Source organism: Mus caroli, chromosome 5 (assembly GCF_900094665.2).
Source record: "Mus caroli chromosome 5, CAROLI_EIJ_v1.1, whole genome shotgun sequence".
In the NCBI taxonomy this organism is placed as follows: domain Eukaryota; kingdom Metazoa; phylum Chordata; class Mammalia; order Rodentia; family Muridae; genus Mus; species Mus caroli.
Window position 1 is genome coordinate 124,339,884 of NC_034574.1, and position 20,077 is coordinate 124,359,960.

At 46.8% G+C, this 20,077-nt stretch overlaps 1 protein-coding gene across 2 annotated transcripts in view; it reads right to left on the minus strand.

The window, feature by feature from the left end:
* Window positions 1-20,077, minus strand: part of Auts2 (activator of transcription and developmental regulator AUTS2) — a 1,096,900-nt gene that overhangs the window by 57,680 nt on the left and 1,019,143 nt on the right. The gene's annotated exons all lie outside the window — the stretch shown is intronic.

Sequence of the window (20,077 nt, forward strand, 5' to 3'; positions counted from 1 at the left end):
CAAAAAAAAAAAAAAAGAGTCTTAAGGCCTTATTATTATTTTCTTCTTCTCTGCTCTAAAACTTGAGCACTTAGGATTCTACAAGGTTCCATTTGTGTGGTGGGATTTTCACTTACAGTTGAGGTCCAGGGATTTTTTTTTTAGTATGTATCTGTTTCTGCTCCTCTTACTGTTCATATTTCGAGCCACAGAAATTTAAGAAGGCCAAGGGCGAACGCCACGTAGACAGGAACCACCAACATACGTAAAAGCTAATTACATATGGCATGATGGAATGGTTAGCAGCGGTCCAGTGTATACCACACAGCAATTCAGCAAGTTACACACGGGGATGAATCAACAGTATAATCACTTCTTAAGTTCGTGCGTGTTTTCTCCCTCCCTCTCTCCCTTCCTCCCTCCCTCCCTCCCTCTCTCTCTCTCCCTCCCTCCCTTCTCCCTTCTTTCTGTGTGTTCAGTAATGAAAGTGTTGAGTAATGGCATTTCAGGTATTGAATATTTTCTATTAGCTTTCTGCTACTTTGTTAAAATGTGGGGGGTGGGGAGGGAGGAGGAAGAGGAGCTAAGTGTTGGGGAGATGGCTCAGCCCCTGCAAATATGTGAAGTAGAGCTGGAGTCCTGGCACCCCTGTTACTGGGGAGGCTGGAGGGGTGGTGAGGGTGGACAAGCACAAGCCCAGCAATGGAGACACAGATCAGTACTAGCCCACATGGTAAGTTCCCAGCCAATGAGAGTGCCTGGCTCAAAGAAACAAAACAAAGGACACCTGGGAAACAGCAGATGTGACTGGCCTCTGGCCTCCAGGTACAGCAGCTGTGGCTGGCCTCTGGCCTCCAGGTACAGCAGCTGTGGCTGGCCTCTGGCCTCCAGGTACAGGTGGCCGTCCACAGGCAACTGCGTTAGGTGAGGCACACCTAGAATCCCAGCCTTCCATTTGGTGGGGTGGGGCAGAAGCAGGAGAACTGTAGCAAGCGGGAAGCCAGCCTTGGCTACACAGCTGCGTTCCAGTCCAGTCTGAGCTACATGGGGGACTTGTGGGAGGGGGACAACAGTGAGGAGGGGGTGCTTGTCACAAACATCTCCCAATGAGAAAATAATTCTAAAGTCAGAATCTGCACAAACATTTCCAATACTGACTCCTGTTAAAATCTATCCCAGGCACCTTGCTCTCTCCTCCCTGATGCCTTGCTTACAACGAAGCCCATGCTTATTAGATTAGGCTGTTTATATCCACTGAGGGCATGAGGTTACAGCTGAGCTTTCAGATTATCAGATGACATTATCATCACCAAATAACATTAAACGGACACCCATTTTAAAATCTGGTCCAACTCTCAACAATTTAAAATCAGATACGGGAGCCAGGCATGGAGGTAGCATGGAGGTAGAGGCCTGTGAGCCCAGCTCCTCTAGAGGCTGAAACGGGATTCCTAAGTCCAAGGCCTGCCTAGCTAAAGAGTTCAAGGCTAGTCTAGGTAACCTAGTGAGACCCTGTCTCAAAATAAAAAGAAAGAAGACAGCTGAGAATATACCTCAGTGGTAGAGTACTTACCCAGAATTTTCTAGTGAGAAACTACAGGCATAGCCAAGCAGTATAACTGTTTGAAATCCCCCAGTGGGGGGCTGGGGGCGTGGCTCAGTGGTAGAGCACCTGCCTAGACTCCCCCAGGGAGGGGCTGGGGGCGTGGCTCTGTGGTAGAGCCCCTGCCTAGAATCCCCCAGTGAGAGGCTGGGGGAGTGGCTCAGTGGTAGAGCCCCTGCCTAGAATCCCCCAGTGAGGGGCTGGGGGCGTGGCTCAGTGGTAGAGCACCTGCCTAGAATCCCCCAGGGAGGGGCTGGGGGCGTGGCTCAGTGGTAGAGCCCCTGCCTAGAATCCCCCAGTGAGGGGCTGGGGGCGTGGCTCTGTGGTAGAGCCCCTGCCTAGAACCCCTCAGGGAAGGACGAGTTGTAATGGTACAAGGCTCTAGGTTAGATCCTCAGTGCCCAAAAGGGGTCGGAAATCAGATATGTCAATCACTACTGGCAAATTTTCCCAAAGGAGATCAAATTAGATTTGGACCATTCCTGAATGTTACAGCTTTCTTCATTCTGGGAAGTTTGTTAAACAGAAGATCCTGGGGCATATGCAAAAAGAACAGGCATTTGGTGTGGACAGTCACAGGACAGGGGATTCGGAGTCATCCTAGATCTCGTTAATTCTCACTACATAACTCTCTTTTACGGTTGCCCTTATCGTAATGAATTAAGGGCCTGCCATCTATTTCCACCTGACCCACGGCATTCTTTTAAACGGGCTGTTGATAGTCTCTGGTGATAGCGTTCCAAGCTGATGACATTTCAAATGGGCCTTTAGGGTGCTGACAAAGGACCTTCCCTATGTTCAGCGGGGCACTCACTTCCAAGATCTACCTCAGAGGACATGAATAAGCCATTCTCAAGAGTCCAATTTAATTTATCAGCGCCTTGAAGGGAAGGTCATTTTTCTGTCTCACTGGAAGGCCTAACTTTCTTGCTCTGGTCCTAAAAATGTCTATACACTTCTGTTTTAAGTAGATGGATTGATTGCGAATTGTGAGGTGCAATGCCACACAAAAGAGCTATAATGTCAGGGTTGAGGGAGGAGTCGGACCTCCGCAGTGGCTTCTGGTCCTTGGGGAGGAGTAGGGAGAGACGGGTCTTGTGAGACAAATGTGACCCTGACTTTGTGGTGCAAGCAGGAATATAATGCCATGCCAACAGGTGCCATGTTGAGCCCAGAACCGATTCTTTAGCACTCTGTTGTTACTCCCAAAATAAAGAATAAAGGAGAGGGGTAAGGTTCAACCGGTCTTTCTGGACATATCTCTAGCCATAAGGCACTGCTGATCCAACAAGTGGCAGGTAGAGTGTATGTGTGCAAAACATCTTACTTGCCATCCCAGGCCTCTGCATAACTGAATATGTGTGTGATTAAAATCAGACACAGCAGAGGAAAGCATATTCTTAGTGAACAAAGGCCTACACGTTCCCAGCCTATAAATCAAAGCAGAAGACCACCTACACACTGCCCTCTTCAGGCCTCTTCAGGAATTGCACCCACAAGCACATACCCATATAGAGACAAATACACACATAATTTAAGACATTTTTAAAAACACATGAGTACTATTTAGATCTTTCAGACTTGGTAAGTGGGAGGGTTTTCTGGTATTTATTAAGGTAGTCAATGAAAACAACTGAAGTACACAGAGAGGGCTGTTGAGGTGACTTAATGTGTAAATGCACTCCCTGCCGAAGTTCAGGACCTGAGTTTGATCACTGATACTCACACGGTAGAAAGAGAAAACTGACTCTTACAAGTTGTCCCCTGACCTCCACACACATGACATGGGTATACACCAAGATATATATATGTGTGTGTGTGTGTGTGTGTGTATGTATTATGTATATGTGTGTATATATATATATATATATATATATGTATAAAAATAAGATATAAGAGCAAATAAACAATGTTAAGAATAATGTCCTCACAGACATAATAGGATTTAAAATTCTTAAGATACTCGCATGTTAAGGGTTCTGAGCCCCATGTACCAATTACCCTTTCAACCTGTTGCTCAAATCTAAGCAGACAATGGTGCCTTGAACAGTGCACCAGCTGCAGGATTACTGGCACAATACACACTAATCTTGACAAGGGGCGGGGCTCTTACCTTTGAATGGAACTCAGAACTCTCACCGACCTCTGAGCTGCATCCATCCAATACTTTAGAGTACGTAAAGTGTGACGGGGGTTGGGGCGAGTACTTCCCATAAAGGCAGGAGGATCTGAGTTTAGATTCTCAACACCTATATTAAAAGCCAGGTGTGGTGGTGGAATGTGTTTGTAATCCCAGCCCAGGGAGGTGGAGACTGGAGGATTCCTGGAACCCCCTGNCCAGCCTGTCTAGCCATCAGGGACCTCTAGGTTCAATGAGATTATTTCTTAAGAATAAGGTAGAATGTTATAGAGACCCTCGACATTGCCCTTTGGCCTCTAAAATACTGAAGTGACACTGTGCCCGCCCTCCCTTTGGCTATCAGGCTATTGCAACAATGGGCCCTAAGGAACTGGAACTCCCCCAGGATTAACAAATTGGGAGAAAGAAAGGGCTGAAAAGTCTGCGAGCAGCCAAAGGGAAGCTTATCTCCTGGGAAGAGATTTCACACAGTTCTAACAACTTATCAGCAGCCCATCACCTTGCCAAAGAGACTGGAGCCCAGACAATTAATTAGTGGGTGGGTCCACACCTTGACTAGGACTACTTAGCTATGTAAACTCTTGCCCATGATTTAAAGCTAAGCCTCTGTATCTAGACACTTAAGATCTACTTGGGATGAGGGAGGGGTCACTGAGCATTGCTGTTCCTCTTCCCAGTGTGGCCACACCGAATATATTTCTTTCTCTGCTTTTCACTACCTCTTGTCTCTTTAATTGGTCTGTTGAGGATGAGTGGCTGAGCCAGGCTTCTTAGGACTGCCAGGGCTCTGGGCCTAATAAGGATAAGAGGATAGCAGTATGAACTGATAAGCAGCAGTTTATCTAGTTATATCAGTATAACTAGGTGTGGCGACACACACTTATAAACCCAGTATTTGATGGATGGAAGCAGGAAGGATGAGGGTTCCAGGCCATCCTCTACCAGATTGCAAATTTTGAGTCTCTATCTCAAAACACCAAGGAAGGGACTGGAGAGATGACTCCGTGGTTAAGAGAGAATACTGCTCTTCCAGAGGACCCGAGTTCAGTTCCTAGGACTGACACCTGGCAGCTGACAAATGCCTGAAACTCTGAGCTCCAGAGAGATCCAATGCCCTCTTCTTAAGAGCCGTTGCTGGAATCTGCACTTACACACACACACACAGAGTAAAATTATTAATAAATATTTTTTAAAACAAACCAACAGCCCAAAAAAGGCAAGCAGCCAATAAAGATTAAAGGTATTCGATGTCATCTTCACTACGTAGCAGGTTTGAGGTGAGCTGGGGTAATGTGAGGCCCTAAAATAGCCAGCCAACTAACCAACCAAAAAAGTTGATAAGAGGATCTGGGCCAGCACTGTCCCTTTGATGTGGAGGTAAAGGCCGGTGCCTGGAGGGGTGTGTGTAAAAAGCTCCCAAGCAGGTCTCTGTTGACAGTGACTTTTCCCTCCCCTGTGTAATCCTCCACAGATGGACCTGAGCTTCCATGGCCTGTGGCCCACAAAACACAGTGAGCGGCTTAATGTTGGACCTCAACCGTATCCATCCTATAACAGGAGTTCCCACCACTTCCTTCAACTTCGGAGGCAAACAAAGTTAGTTTAGCTAGCTCTGAATCAATCAGTCAATCCTCTGGCTTACCTGATCTGGGGGTTGGAAGTGGAGGGAGCTTGGTCTACATACGCACATGTGCCTATAGAAGCAGCATCCCCAGAGGTGGGCGTCAGACGTCTGATGCTAGGGACGGAACTCAGGCCCTTTCCCGAGAAGCCCAAGTGCTTAGCTCTAAATCATTTATCCAGACCTTCAGGTATATTTTACATGAAGTGAAAAAGACCAGTCCAGCAAAGGCCGAGGGGAAACAGGACAGTATGCAAGGACCTGGGAGAGGGTTGAACGCTTAAGAAATGTAAGCATGCTTCTAAGATACACATTCCATCTACTAGGAAGACAAGAATGTTAAGGCTTAGCATGTGTAGGAAAAAGGACGGAAGTGGAGATAGTGGCATTGAAAGAACTATGCCAGGCTACAAGAAACAAAACATACATGTTCCTTTCCTATGCAGAACATAGATAAATTTGTTTAAATTATTTATCCATATCTATGTATTTATGTTTGTATGTATGCATGTGTATGTATGTATGTATGTAATTGAGACTGTATAAAGCAAAGCATGCTAGAAAAAGCTCAGAATGAAGCCCACTATTTTCTATGATAACTGAAAAAAAAAAAAAAGCCATACAAAAGGACACAATTTTAAGAAGCATTTTGTGGTAGAATAGTTGGCTATTAAAACAACTTGGAAGTCTCAGGAAACACCACACTAAATTATTTCTGGGATGAGAAAACAGTGTGGTTGATAAAAATCAGTAGAATTCTGAGGAGAAGGAAAGGCAGGGAAGGGCCAGGGACTTGGGTTGGTGCCTTGGTTGGTGGCGTGCTCGGTGCCTACCCAGCATTTGTCAAGTCCAGGGCTAAGTTACCCAGCACCACAGAAACCAGGCATGGTGGTACACACCCTGTAACCCTAGCTCCTGGAGACAGACGCAGGGCGATCTTCACAGGTCTGAGGCCAAGGCTGGCAGTGAGTTCCAGGCCAGTCAGGGCTAGTGAAACCCTTTGCAAACCAAAAAAGCAAGCAAACAAAGTCAGCAAAAATAAAAAGGAAAAGCAGAAGGATAAGGAGGAGAGAGAGTGGGAGGAGGGAGAGGAGGAGGAGGAGGAAGAGGAGGAGGGAGAGGAGGAAAATGGGGGGAGGAGGGGACGGGGAGGAGGGAGAGAGGGCAAGAAGAAAAAGAACAGACTCTCCGTTTTTCTGTTTGTTAGGTTTGGAACGTTATGTTTTAGAGGACACTCCCTGATAGGGTTATCATCCAGGCCCTCTTTACTATCTGAGGAAAGGATGAAGTATTTTTCCATGCCCGAGGCCTTTATAGCTATGCCAGCCTGCCCAGAATCCCTTAGTAAGGAGCTAGGGACATGGCTCAGTGGTAGAGCACCTGCCTAGAATCCCCCTGCGAGGGGCTGGGGGGGGGGGGGAATAGTGGTAGAGCATTTGCCTAGCCCCATCTCTCAGTGAGAGGTTGGAGGCATGGCTCAGTGGTAGAGCACTGGTCTACAATGCTAGAGCTCCTGGGATCCATTTTCTGTACATTGAGTTTGTGCGCACGCGCACGCACGCACACACACACACACACACACACACACACTGGGGCGGGTAGGGGAGAGTTCAACTAAGGTTGCACAATCCTCCACTCGGTAATCCCTTTATCCTGGAACATTCAACAACCCGAGGGCAGAGAGGGATCAATCTGATGAATGCATCCTGCACACTGGGTACCTGGTTCTTGGCAGGTAAACTGACTAGAATCCTTGGGAGGACACTGTGGTGAAGGGACCTCTAAAACAACTGTCATTTAGGGTTTGAAAACCCTAGGTAGCCACCCTTTTCATTGTTATTTTCATTGTGACTTCATATCTGAAAATTTTCTATCGTTTTGGACGTAATGTAAATATCTCTTGTTTTCCGATAGTTTAGATGACCCCTGTCAAAGGGTCACTCAACTGCCCAAAAGGGATTGCAACCTACAGGTTGAGAATCACTGCTCTTCACAAAGACAGACAGGTGGACACAGACACCAGGACAGCTGGATGGATTAATGGACAGAGACTCACTTGCTGTTGTTCTCCCTCCAGTAAAAATCTTTTTTTTTTTTTTTTTTTTTTTTTTTTTTTTTTGGTTTTTCTTGAAACAGGGTTTCTCTTTTTCCTAGAACTCACTCTGTAGACCAGGCTGGTCTCGAACTCAGAAATCCACCTGCCTCTGCCTTCCAAGTGCTGGGATTAAAGGTGTGTACCACCACTGTCTGGCTTGTAAAATTCATTTTTAAGAGACATTTTGTCTCTGAGCTTGAGAAACAAAATCCCAGCACTTAGAGGAGGAGGCAGGGGGATAAGGAATTCAATGCTAGCCTGGGCTACATGAGACCCAATCTCAAAGGCTGAGAGGCTAGGGAGAGGGTGCAGCATTCCGGATTAAGGCTGACAATGTGTGCCCTTTTTCATATCCGGATGAGAACAGATCACATCGAATGAACTTGTAAGAAAGCCAGGAGTAAGGGACTTTGAGGAAGGACAGATGTATTATCAATAACACTATGTATTTGCTGGCGCAGTAACAGCATGTTATCACATGAGAAAAGGATCTTTAAACAGTCATGCATTGAAAACAGCAACACGTCTGGATGCCCAAGACATGCCTTAGAAAATGGTAGGCACCAACCAATGTCATTTTCCTTTCCTTTCTTCTCTTCTCTTTTCTTCTCTTTCTTTCCCCTCTCTCCTCCCCTTCCTCCCTTCCCTACTGTGTGTGTGCGTGTGTGTGTGTGTGCGTGTGTGTGTGTGTGTGTGTGTGAGAGAGAGACAGAGACAGAGACAGAGACAGACAGACAGACCAAAAGAGGGAAGGAGGGAGACAGATGTATGTGTGTGTGAGCACCTGAGTTGGGGGCAGAGGGCAACTTTGAGAGGTTGGTTCTTCTTCTGCCTCGGCTCACGGAGGCCACACTAAGATCTCCAGATGTTTGTGGCAATCTCTTTCATTCACCCTGAATTTCTGCTCTTCCTGCCTCTTCCCAGGCGCTGTATATACTAATAATTCTGGCTTCACTGAACGCTTGAGATGGAACCCAGGGCTCCCCACATCCCCACCAACTAAGCAACATGTCCAGCCCAAGAACCACTGCTTTGAACACAGTGAGCCTTGGATGTCTATTCTTGAAGAATATCTAAAAAGGTCTGACCACTAGAGGTGTGTGGTGGCATACACCTGTAATCCCAGCACACAGGATGCTGAGGTAGGAAGACTGTAGCTTCCAGGTCAGCTTAGATTTATAGAGTGAGACTCTGTATTAAATCTCTAGATGGCTTGTTGAAACTTCTTTGTGTATTTATTATATATTGGGAGAAAATCTCCACCTATATTTTTACAGCTTTAAACTTCCTAAAATTTTGCTCGGATGGAACAATTATGTAAAGCCACTGCTGTTCCCTTCATGGTTGTGCATGGTGAGAATTTATAAAGAATTAGCACAGGGCAGTGCTTCGTTTACAAAACAGCTACTGGTCGTCATGTCCCTTTTGATCAGGGTACGCGTGCTGTGTTGTGTTAACCTTTCATGTAATATCAAGCCTGCCAACAGGGAAATGAGCAGAACAGACTGTCTCAAGAAGCTACGCAGAGAGTAGGCAAAGCATAACCCTGTCCCAAGGTCACATGTCCGAGCCTGGCTCAGGTTAAGGCAGCTCTCACTATGGGATCAGCACGCCACCTACCCTGTGTATGAGCAGGCCTCTCCATGAGGCTGGAAGAAACTAGGATGGGAAAGGGACAACGGGGAGGAAGACTGTGTCCAATCCTAGGTGTAGCATCATGCCTAGCAGATTAGACACATCTGGTGTCTTTGTGTTTGTGTGTGAGAGGTATATGTATGTACATGTTCATCTGTGAGTACACGTACATGACACACATGATGTGCAATAGCTGGAGGATAATTTTGGGGTGTCTCTTCACCTTCCACCCTATTTAAGACAAAGGCTCTTGTGTACAACTGTCCCTGACTTTACAGGGTTCTGGGGAATGAAAACTCAAGTCTTCAGGTGCGTGAGGCAAACATCTTACCCACTGGGACACCTCCCTGGCCCCAGAGCTTGTCTTCTCTCTCGTGGAAGGCCCAGGCTTGTCAGAGTCCACATCTGGTACCTTAAACTAACTACAAAGACTTCCGACCACAAATAGACTGTGAAAGAGACACAGGCTTGAATGGCAAACTACATTCTATAAGCAAGCTGGCAGGATTTCAGTTGTCCTTCCTTAGCCTAAATTATTAGCTAAGACAACACATGGATGGCACAATGGTTGATAGTGATTGCCAACCTAGAATCACTTGCGGGACATACCTCGGAGCACATCTGTGAGGGAGTTTCTAGACTGGGTTAACTGAGGTGAGAATATCCACCCTGAATTTTGGCAGCTTCATCGCATGGGGCCACACGGACTGCGTACAAAGGAGATAGAGAGCTGAGCACCAACATCCATCTCTCTGCTTCCTGACTGCGGATGCCATGTGACCAGCTATCATACACTGCTACCTCCAGGACTTCCCACCAAGATGGAGAGTCCCCTCGAACTGTAAGCCCAAGTAACCCTTCCTCCTTTAAGTGGCTTTTGCTGGGTAATTGTTCACAGCTGTGAGAATGGTGATACAAATGGAGAAAGAGAACGTGTGTGTGCGCGTGCACATGAGCACATGCATGTGTTCATATGTGCACGTGTGCACATGTGCATAAGGGTGCTTCTGCCACAGATACAATAATGTCTAGCATTTGAGATCCCTCTCCACCATCCCACCTCACCTGCCATCAGACACAGCCACCCACAGCCTCCCTCCTTCCTCATCTTGGAATGTCAATTGTTCACCTGTGTGGAAATGACAGCCACTTGTCATACCCTACATGAGAGGGGCTCCCTCGCTGAGGTAACTAGCAAGCCATTTCTGAAGCTGTCATTCTCTGGTGTCAGTGCAAGCTACTGTTCAAAGATCTGCAGTGACACGAGCCAGGCAGCGCTGTGACTGTTATTGCCACGGACTCTTCCATGCTGCGACACCGGTGGCAGCTGCTCAGCAACCCAGGGTTTGTTTCACCCAATTATTTGTTTGTCATTCGGAAGCCCAAGATGTTGAGCAGGTATCAGGGAGGTATTTTTGGCCCAATGCACAGGCACCGAGGATAATGAGGCCCTCAGGTAAAGGTCTGTTCTGTCAGTGAGGCGCTTGGGTGATGCATGCATTGGGAGAGAAGCTAGAGTATCAATTAGAATATTTGAATAAGATAAGGGAACCAGGCAGGGTGCTAAGCAGGCTCAAGAAGTCCACCTTAACTTTTTCACATGCCTCCCTCAAAATCCTAAGCGTAGGCAGGTTTTCAAGTCTGTGTGGCAGCTGACACAGATGGAGGCACTGTGAGGGGTGGGTTGTGCTGGGATGAGGACCTTTGCTGAATAAGGCAAGAGGTCACCAAGTGCTCAGGGCCATCCTCTCATCTAGCCACCAACTGCTTGCTCAGGGTTGCCTCTTCCTGGGAGACTATGGACAAGAGAGTATTTTGGGTACCCTGGGATGAGGCCACGATACAGGGGAATTTAGATTCTCTGTGTGGCTGATTGCAAGAACGACTTAGCTTATGGGCTGGTGAGATGGTGAGATGGGGCTCAGAGGGTAAAGGCACTTGCCCCCAAGCCCAAGGACCTTAGTTCGATCTCTGGGACTGACATGTGGAGGTAGAGATTTGACTCATGGAAGTTGTCCTCTGATCTCATGTGTGCTGACAAACACACACACACACACACATACATACATACATACATACATACACACACACACACACACGTACACATGTAATAAAGCACTTAAAAAAAAAAAACAACTTTGTTTATAATGCTATGTATGTACCACATCCACAGGCATCAGTGTTCTGGCGTTGTACATCGTGGTGCGCACTAGGCTCCGCACCACGATGTACAACGTCCACAAGCAGCAGCCTTGAGGTATAAAGTGGAAGAACAACTGAGAATAATTCCTAGCAGCACCCTCAGGTTTCCACACAATAGCCTATATCCAAGTATGTGAGTATCCACTGCTTGTGGACGTTGTACATCGTGGTGCGCACTAGGCTCCGCACCACGATGTACAACGTCCACAAGCAGAACTGAGAATAATTCCTAGCAGCACCCTCAGGTTTCCACACAATAGCCTATATCCAAGTATGTGAGTATCCACACACACACATGTGACCCCATGAATGAAAACATACATATCCACTCATGCGGACTGCACACACAAGAGAAAGGAATCTAAGGTGTGCAGTCCAGAGAAGATGCTGTTCTTTTCTTTTCTCTTTTTTTTTTTGGTTTTTCGAGACAGGGTTTCTCTGTGTAGCCCTGGCTGTCCTGGAACTCACTCTGTAGACCAGGCTGGCCTCGAACTCAGAAATCCACCTGCCTCTCTGCCTCTGCCTCCCGAGTGCTAGGATTAAAGGAGTGCGCTACCACACCCGGCTGAAGATGCTGTTCTTATGTAGCCATCATACACAGGGCACAGAGATAGCCCAGTCCCTCCAGAGATTCAGTTGTGGTTTTAGTTTGTCATCTCCATGAGAATGATCGAGAAGGTCAAAGCAGTCAGGTATGATGGCATCTGCCTGTAATCCCAACACCTGGAAGGTGGGGGGCAGGAAAATAGACCTCAGTGTGCCGGTGGAGGTCAGAGAACAGCTTGCATGATTCAACCCTTGGCTACAGAGTGAGTTGGAGGCCAACCTGGGCTACGTGAGAACCTTTTTCAAAACAATCAAATTCAAATAATAACAGCCACCAAAGGACAAAAATTCAAAGTAGCCTGGTGTAGGAGCACACACCTGTAAATCCAGCAACTGTGAAATTAAAGCAGGAGAATGGAGTTCAAGGATAGCCTGGGCTACATAAGGAGACCCTATCATAAAACAAAACAGAATAGAGGGGAACAAGGTGGCTGGAAAGATGACTCACAGGTAAAGGCACTTGTTATTATTCTTCCAGAGGACCCAAGTTGTCTTCCCTGTATCCAGAGCAGCAGGCAGCTCAAAAACAACGTAACTCCAGCCCCAGATCCTATGTACATGAGAGGCATGCACACATACACACAGAGCCCTTATATCAAAACACGAACATACACACATTTATGCCAAACATGGAAAATAGGAAAAGGGAAAAAAAGGAGGATTTATGCTCTCTCTCTCTCTCTCTCTCTCACACACACACACACACACACACACACACACACACAGAATTTAAAAAATAATAAAAATAAATATTTGGCTGTTTGGCTGTGTATGGTAGTGCATACCTTTAATCCTAACACTCAGGAGCCAGAGGGAGATGGAACTCTGTGAGTTCGAGGTCAGCTTGGTCTACATATCAAGTTCCAGGCTATTCAGGGCTACACAGAGAGATCTTGTCACAACAACAACAACAACAACAACAACAACAACAGCAACAACTCTTACAAAACAAAACAAAACAAAAAGCCCTCAAAGTAGAATGTCTGTTTGTATATATCCTTTAATCAATTAATACATTTATTTTTCTAGTGCTAGCATGTGACCCTGTGATCTTGAGCATGCTAGATGAATGCTCTACCACTCTACTTTTCCCTAATAGGGTAGATGTGAGAAGACTGAAGATCTAACACAGGGTAGATGCAGCCTGGAAAGACTGAAGTCAGTACTATGGTCCCCACTGAGCAATAGCAAAGTAGGATTATTCAGCCGTCAGACCTGGATTAAGTCTGGAAGAATCAGGCTGGGCTCTGATGGTTGGCCTGCTGCCTGAGGTGTGCTGCAGGCTCGTGATGGATGGAGGTGGTGACATTCTTTCCCTGATCCCGAACAGCCCCTGCTGGCCTCATTTCAATTCTCAGTGGTGTCATGAGTCACCTCCTGGGAACAGAAGCTGCCTAGCCATGGCCCCTTAGGCAGGACTTTCTCTGCCAATCTAATCCTCCCATCGCTCTCCCACCCCTTCCTAGTCTAGAAGGGAGTGAGCCCAGCCCCCGGAAAAGTCTTAGGCAGGAGGACAGCCCTCCCACTTGAGAACTCAAGTACAAAAGGAAGTCCGCACCTAAGCACTTTTACATACAGAGGGGTTCTGTAAATATTTATAAGCCGATAACACACACACACACACACATAACCAGCTTCCTTTAACACCATTAAACAGGCAGGACACTGCAGTGCTACTCCTATTCAAAAGGCTACTCACTAACAGCCAAGACTCTTAAGGAGAGCTCTACCCTCTTCTCACCACATCCTTCCAGCAGTATGTGTGTCTGTGCGTCACATACACGTGTGTGCATGGGTGTGGAAGCCAGAACAATCTCAGATACCATCCTCTGGCACCATCCACCTTTTTCATTTTTAGAAATGATGTTTATTTGGGGGCGGTGTGTAGGGCATGGTACGAAGTGGAGGTCAGAGGATGAATCTCAAGAAAGCTGGTTCTTCTCCTACTATGGAAGTACGTGAGTCTGGGGTGATCAAATCTGCAGGCTTGACAGACAGCAAATGCTGAACCATTTTATTGGCCCCATCTTTTTTTTTTTTTTTTTTAATTGAGACAGGATCTTACTTGCTAAGTAAGATTGACTGACCAGGGAACCTCAGGAATCCATCTATCTAAAAAGTCTTTTTAAGTGGGGTTTGGGGGATCAAACTCAGATCCACCAAGCACTTTACTAAGCCATCGCCCCAGTCCCATCTTTCCCTCCCTTCTAAGCCTTATCCAATCTTTCCTACAAAGACCTTTCCTACAAAGATGGCGTCCACACCAATAATCCCAGTACCAGGGAGACTAAGTCAGAATTGTCACAAGTTCAGGGCAAGCCTGGTCTCCATAACGATGAGTTTCAGATCAGCCATGGCAACATCATAAAACCCTGCTTCAAAAACTCCGCAGATGCAACTTCTCCCGAGGTCTAAATTTCTGTGTAAATCCTTACCAATTCAAGACTGAAGTTGGGGGGGGGGGGTCCCCAGCATCTAGTCATTTCCAGTTCAGGTAACTGATGATGTCATCCATACACCTTAGGTAAAATGTTTACTCTGCAGAAGCCTTAGACTCAGAGAACCTAGAACCTCCCATCACCAACTCTGGCCTTTAGATCCAGATAAGCTTGCTTTCTTTGGAGATGGATTAAAAAATGGTCCTCCTGTAGCCCACAATGTCCTCCAACTCTATGTACAACTGAGGGTAGCCTTGAACTTTTGATCTTCCTGCTTCTAACTGCCTAGTGCTGGAGTCAAAAGTGTGCCACTTTACTCCACTTAGGGTTCTGGGGACCCATACCAGGGCTTTGGCAAGCACTCCGCCAGGTGGGGTGCCTCTGCAACCCACGCCTGAGTTCCTCATCTCACTATGCTCTGCAATGCGATGCCATGCAGATCCTTAGGCTGCTCCATGAAGTACTGCAACCTCCCACCCACCAACACTGGGATTACCAGTGCACACCATCATGGCAGGTTTTCTGTTGTTGCATTTTCATTTTCTGTTCTTGTTTTTGACGGGGGCGCATTGCTTTGTTTCTTAATGTAGGTTCTGAAGCTCAAACTCAGGTCTTCATGCTTGCACGGTAAGCACTGTATTAACCAAGATCTCTCCACAGCCCTTCACCCACTGACATCATTTGTTTAATAGCTGACAAATCTGATTTTAGAGGACTCCATGTCAGACATGTTTCTGGATGAACCTCATGGATAAAGAAGCCTCAGACAGCAGCAGCTCGAGCTGCCTAGCAGGAGTAAGGCTCTCAGGGCCACGAGATTTCCTCTGGGAAACCCTTTCCTTGCTCCAGGCAGATAATGAGAAAATGATGTCATCAGGGCTAAAATTAGGTTTTAGTGTTACTCTGTTGAGAGATGTGAAAGGTGACAGATAAGAGGGCGAAAATGTTTTCCAAGTGGCTTTTAAAGGCGGCCAAATATAACCGCTTCCCACATCAGTCTATTAAGGGGAGCACTTGAGACATCTCCCTCTTCAAAAGGACTCTCAGAAAAAAAAAGCAATAGTGTGCTCCCTACCTCCTCCTTGGCAGAGTAGTCTTATGGGGGTCAGGCAGGCAGGCAGGCGGGTCTGCGGCACGTGCGTGGACAGACCACCACCACCTCCTCCTGCTTGGCAAAGAAATGGGTGTCCAGCTTCATGCATTATATCATTGGTTGCTATGGAAATGCCCCTGCTGGAAAATACTAGCTCTTTACTAATAAAATCTGGCTGGAAAGTAGAGCAGGGTGCAAGTAGCAAAGGAATGCTCATGAGTAGAAGACACATGAAGATGCTAGGTCACTGTGCTGAGCATTAACTGTCAACTTGCCACAGCCTAGAATCACCCAAGAAGGGAGTACCGACTGATGGACTGCTTAGATCAGTTTGCCTGTGGGTATGTCTACAGGGACTGTCTTGCTCACTAATTTGACTCAGCCCACTGTGGGCAGCACCATTCCCTGGGCAGGAGGGTCCTGGGCTGTGGAGAAGGCTAGCTGAAAGCAAGCAGGCAGCATGGATGCACTCATTTCTGTCTACTCTCGGTTGTGGATATGGTGTGACCAGTTGCCTGTATGGTTTTCTTGCCATGCTGGACGATAGCCTGGAATTATGAACCAAATAAGCCCTTCCTCCCCTAAATTGCATTTTTCCCCAGGATATTTTATCAAAGGCATAGAAATGAAACTGGGACACTAGTATAGAAAGTGAGGCCAGGTGTAGTGGGGCTCCCCTGTAGTCCCCAGCACATGGGAGGCTGAGGCAAGAGGATCCGTGGTTCAGTCCAGCCTTAGCTAGATAGACAGTGTGTTCAAGTGCAGGCTGGGCTATAAGAGACCATGTTCAAACCTATCTTCCTAAGAGTGAGGCGACTGGAGATACCGTAGGTTGAGCCCTGAAACAATGCCTTGGAGATGATGATGGAGTCAGCCTTGATCAGATCCTGATTAGTCACCTAGAGCAGTTGGGAAATCCCAAGTGCATCTCCACCAGGTTCAAGTGTCTTCTAACCACAGGGAACAGCAAACACCTTTGGGAGGTGTGGGAGGAAGTTAAAATGGATAACTTCTCCTGGGTAGGATCCTAACCAATGCCCTCCCAGATGACCCAGTTTTCCCATGGCTTCCAGTACTGATCATTCTGCTCTGTACTTCCACCTTAAGGGAAGGCACCTGCCTTTCATTGTTGACTTTCTGCCACAATGCCAAGGCCTGCCACAATTCAGACCACATATCCCTTGGAGCCAAGTAGACCCATTTCTGGGTCTACCTGCACTTTTGGCCTCTATGCTTTCCTGGATCTCAGTGTCCTCGGTTGACAAAGGCAACTTGTCAGGGCTGGCCAGATGGCTCAGCGGGCAAAGACACTAGCCAGCAAGCCTGCCTACGTGAGTTTGAAGGACTAACTCCCTCAAGTTACCCTCTGGCCTCCACAAGCACACTATGGCACATGAGTACACAATACAAATAGAATTTAACAACAACAAACAAACAACAACAAGAAGAAGCAAGTCCTTAACAAATGCATTGTTCTTAAGTTTCCTTCATCTCTAAGCTTCCTTCATCTCCTTCCTCCTTCCCTCTTCTTTCTTTCTTCCTCCCTCCCTCTTTCCCTCCCTTCCTGTTCCCTCTGTCCATCTTTCACCTCATATTTTCTTTTTCCGTTTCTGTTCTTTTGAAACAGGCTGGCCTGGAACTTGTGCCAATCCTTCTACCCCAGCCTCCCAAAGTGCTGGGATTATAGGCATATGCCAGGACACCTGTATGCCACTATGCTATTTTTGGTTTTCTAAGATAGAGCCTTACTATGTAGCCCTGGTACTATGTAGCTGAGTCTGACCCTAAACTCACAGCAATCCTCCTGTCGTCGCCTCCCGAGTGCTGAAATTAAAAGCATACATCACCATTATTTTCTGGGCAGGAAGTCTTGATGACGTCATGTATATAAGATGCTTAAGCCAGTACATAATTAGACCAAGGTACATGGTAGGCTGGTCATTTTAGATATAATTACCTCACTGAAGTACTACAATAGCTCTATGAGACAGGTCTGATTACTCCCATTTTATAGAAAGAAAATAAACATGGTGATGCCCTAGATCTGTCTTCTGGTAAGTGCTGGGGCTGGGAATGAGTCAGTTCATGTCCCCATGAGTCTCTAATACAGCCCCACATTCCATCCTGGCCAGGGCACTGGTGCCTACAACCCCGCTGCCAGCTACCTCACAACCCAGCAGCTACCTTGCCCTGTAGCTACCATGCATTCAAACTTGCTGGCCCAAGCTTCCTCTGATTAATTCTGTATAGCCTGGCCAGCAACAGGTCTCTAAAAGCCCCAGAGGTCATTTCTGCATCCGAAATACCCCTTCTGTTAGCCCTTCAAAGTCAGATTTGAGGTAGGGGGATAAAGAAAAAAATGGATTGTGAGAGAACAGGGAAGAACAGGAAAGTCACATGGGATACAAGTGACACAAAAACAGAATGGGGGACTATTGAGGGGGCAGGAAAAAGACCAGCAACTGGAGAGGGTGGGTGGGGAAGCAGAAAGAAGAGTGTTATCTGTGCATGACAATCCCACACTTAAGGGGCTAAGGATGTAGCTCAGTGGATAAACTGCTCAGCAAACATGTACAAAACCCTGAGTTCTGCATAAACCGGGCACTAGGGTGTAATCCCACCAACTGAGAAGCAGAGGCAGGAAGATCAGAAGTTTACAGTCATCCTTGTTATGGGTCGAGTTTAAAGTCTGCCCGGACTGTGTGAGACTGTATCTCAGAACACAAGCAAATGGGCCGGTATGATGGTTCAGTAGGTGATGTTTCAGTAGGTGGGGGGTACTTGCCGCCAGGCCTGACAACCCAAGATCGACTCCCTGATTCACACAGCAGGAAAGAACCAACTCCAAGCTGTCCTCTGGCATCCACACTAGTGTCCTGATGCAAGGGCATGCACACACACACACACACATAAAATGCAACTTCTAAAATGATAAGTAGACAAGAAAATCTAAGGAAATACTTTTCTCTGTTAACTGAAAAAAAAAAATTATCAAGATAAATAAACAAACAGAGTAAAGAAACCAGTGGTGAGTGGAACTGTGTAAACAGAAGGGAAGCAATTAATCTTGAGGACCAAATGGACTTGAGTGTAATACGTATTTAGCAAGTGGCTATAGGGAAACCGATCTCCTCCTGAAGAGCCTGCTGGCTTTATCCCCAGGGTTAAGCAAACTATGCCTCCTATCGATTTGCAGTCACCCAAAAGCCAGCCAGGAAGATGGCCAGGGGGGCAGGACAACTTACAACTTTTCAGCTCTCAACCACCTGCAACTTCAGACAGACACACACACACACACACACACACATGAGCACTTGTGCCAGCTTCCTGGGGCTGGCTGCACCACCAAGTCAATGTTTGCTTTCTTTTCTTCTAAAGCCCCCTCCCACTTACCCCTCTCTATGGGAGGACCTTTTTCCCTATAGGGCTGACCAGATAGTCACTTGCTTTGGCCAATGAAAGCTGACACTTGAGGATGTGTCAGGAACTGTTCTAGTGTGTGTCTCAGTTCCTTCCTACCTCCAAAGACAAGCGTCACAAAGGGGCTTCCTCCTAAGCCAAGCCTCAAAATTAAGACAGGACTCTGACTGGTATTGTTACTAAAGGAAAATATAGCAAAGCAGGCTGATGGGATGCCTAGAGTTGGCGTGCAGGGCTGAGGCTAGTACTGTGCAGTTGCTTTGCCCTGCTAAATGGGTTCAACACAGAAGCACGTCCACTGTGGAAGTGTCCCACCTTAAGTCTTACCAATGACAAGGATACCTCTATTTTCCAACTCCTAAGTTCAGTCTATACTTGTGCTCTGTATTGTGCTGAGTAATACTGGTTGTCAACTTGACAGGATCTATGATCACCTGGGGAACAAACTTCTAGGTGTGGCAGTGATGGAGTTTCCAGATTAGGTGACCAGACTGCGGTTCAATAATGAATAATGAAGCCGGGCAGTGGTGGCACACGCCTTTAATACCAGCACCTGGGAGGCAGAAGCAGGTAGATTTCTGAGTTCAAGGCCAGCTTGGTCTATAGAGTGAGTTCCAGGACAGTCAGGGCTACACAGAGAAACTCTGTCTCGAAAAACCAAAAAAAAAAAAATTAAAGAGGGATTGAGAGAGCGAGTGAGCAAGCGAGCAGTGAGCAAGAGAGAGAGAGAGAGAGAGAGAGAGAGAGAGAGAGAGAGAGAGAGAGAGAGAGAGAGAGAGAGAGAGCTGACAAGAGTATGTGCTGCTAACCTGGACAACCTGAGTTCAATCCCAGAATCCTCCTGTCTGGTGACCTTCACACACAGGCTGAGGCACTCATAAGCCCACATACACACACACAAGCACATAAGACATAACTAAATATAAGTGTGATATGTTTTAAAGGGAGACAGCGAGCTGAGTGCCAGCATCCATCTCTCTCTGTTTCCTGACTGCAAGCCCAATGTGATCAGCTGCCTTACGCTCGGCCCCACGCCTTCAGGAACCACCAGCGGACTGTATTTCTGAATCGTGAGCCAAAATAAACACCCCCTCCAAGACAGCTACTCTTATTCTGTCTGTGCTGTGTCTAGTTTTCCACCAACTCAACACAAGCTAGAGTCATCTGAAAGGAGGGAACCTCAACTGAGAAAATGCCTTCATAAATGTGGCTGTAAGGTATTTTCTTAAGAAGCAATTGTGGGTG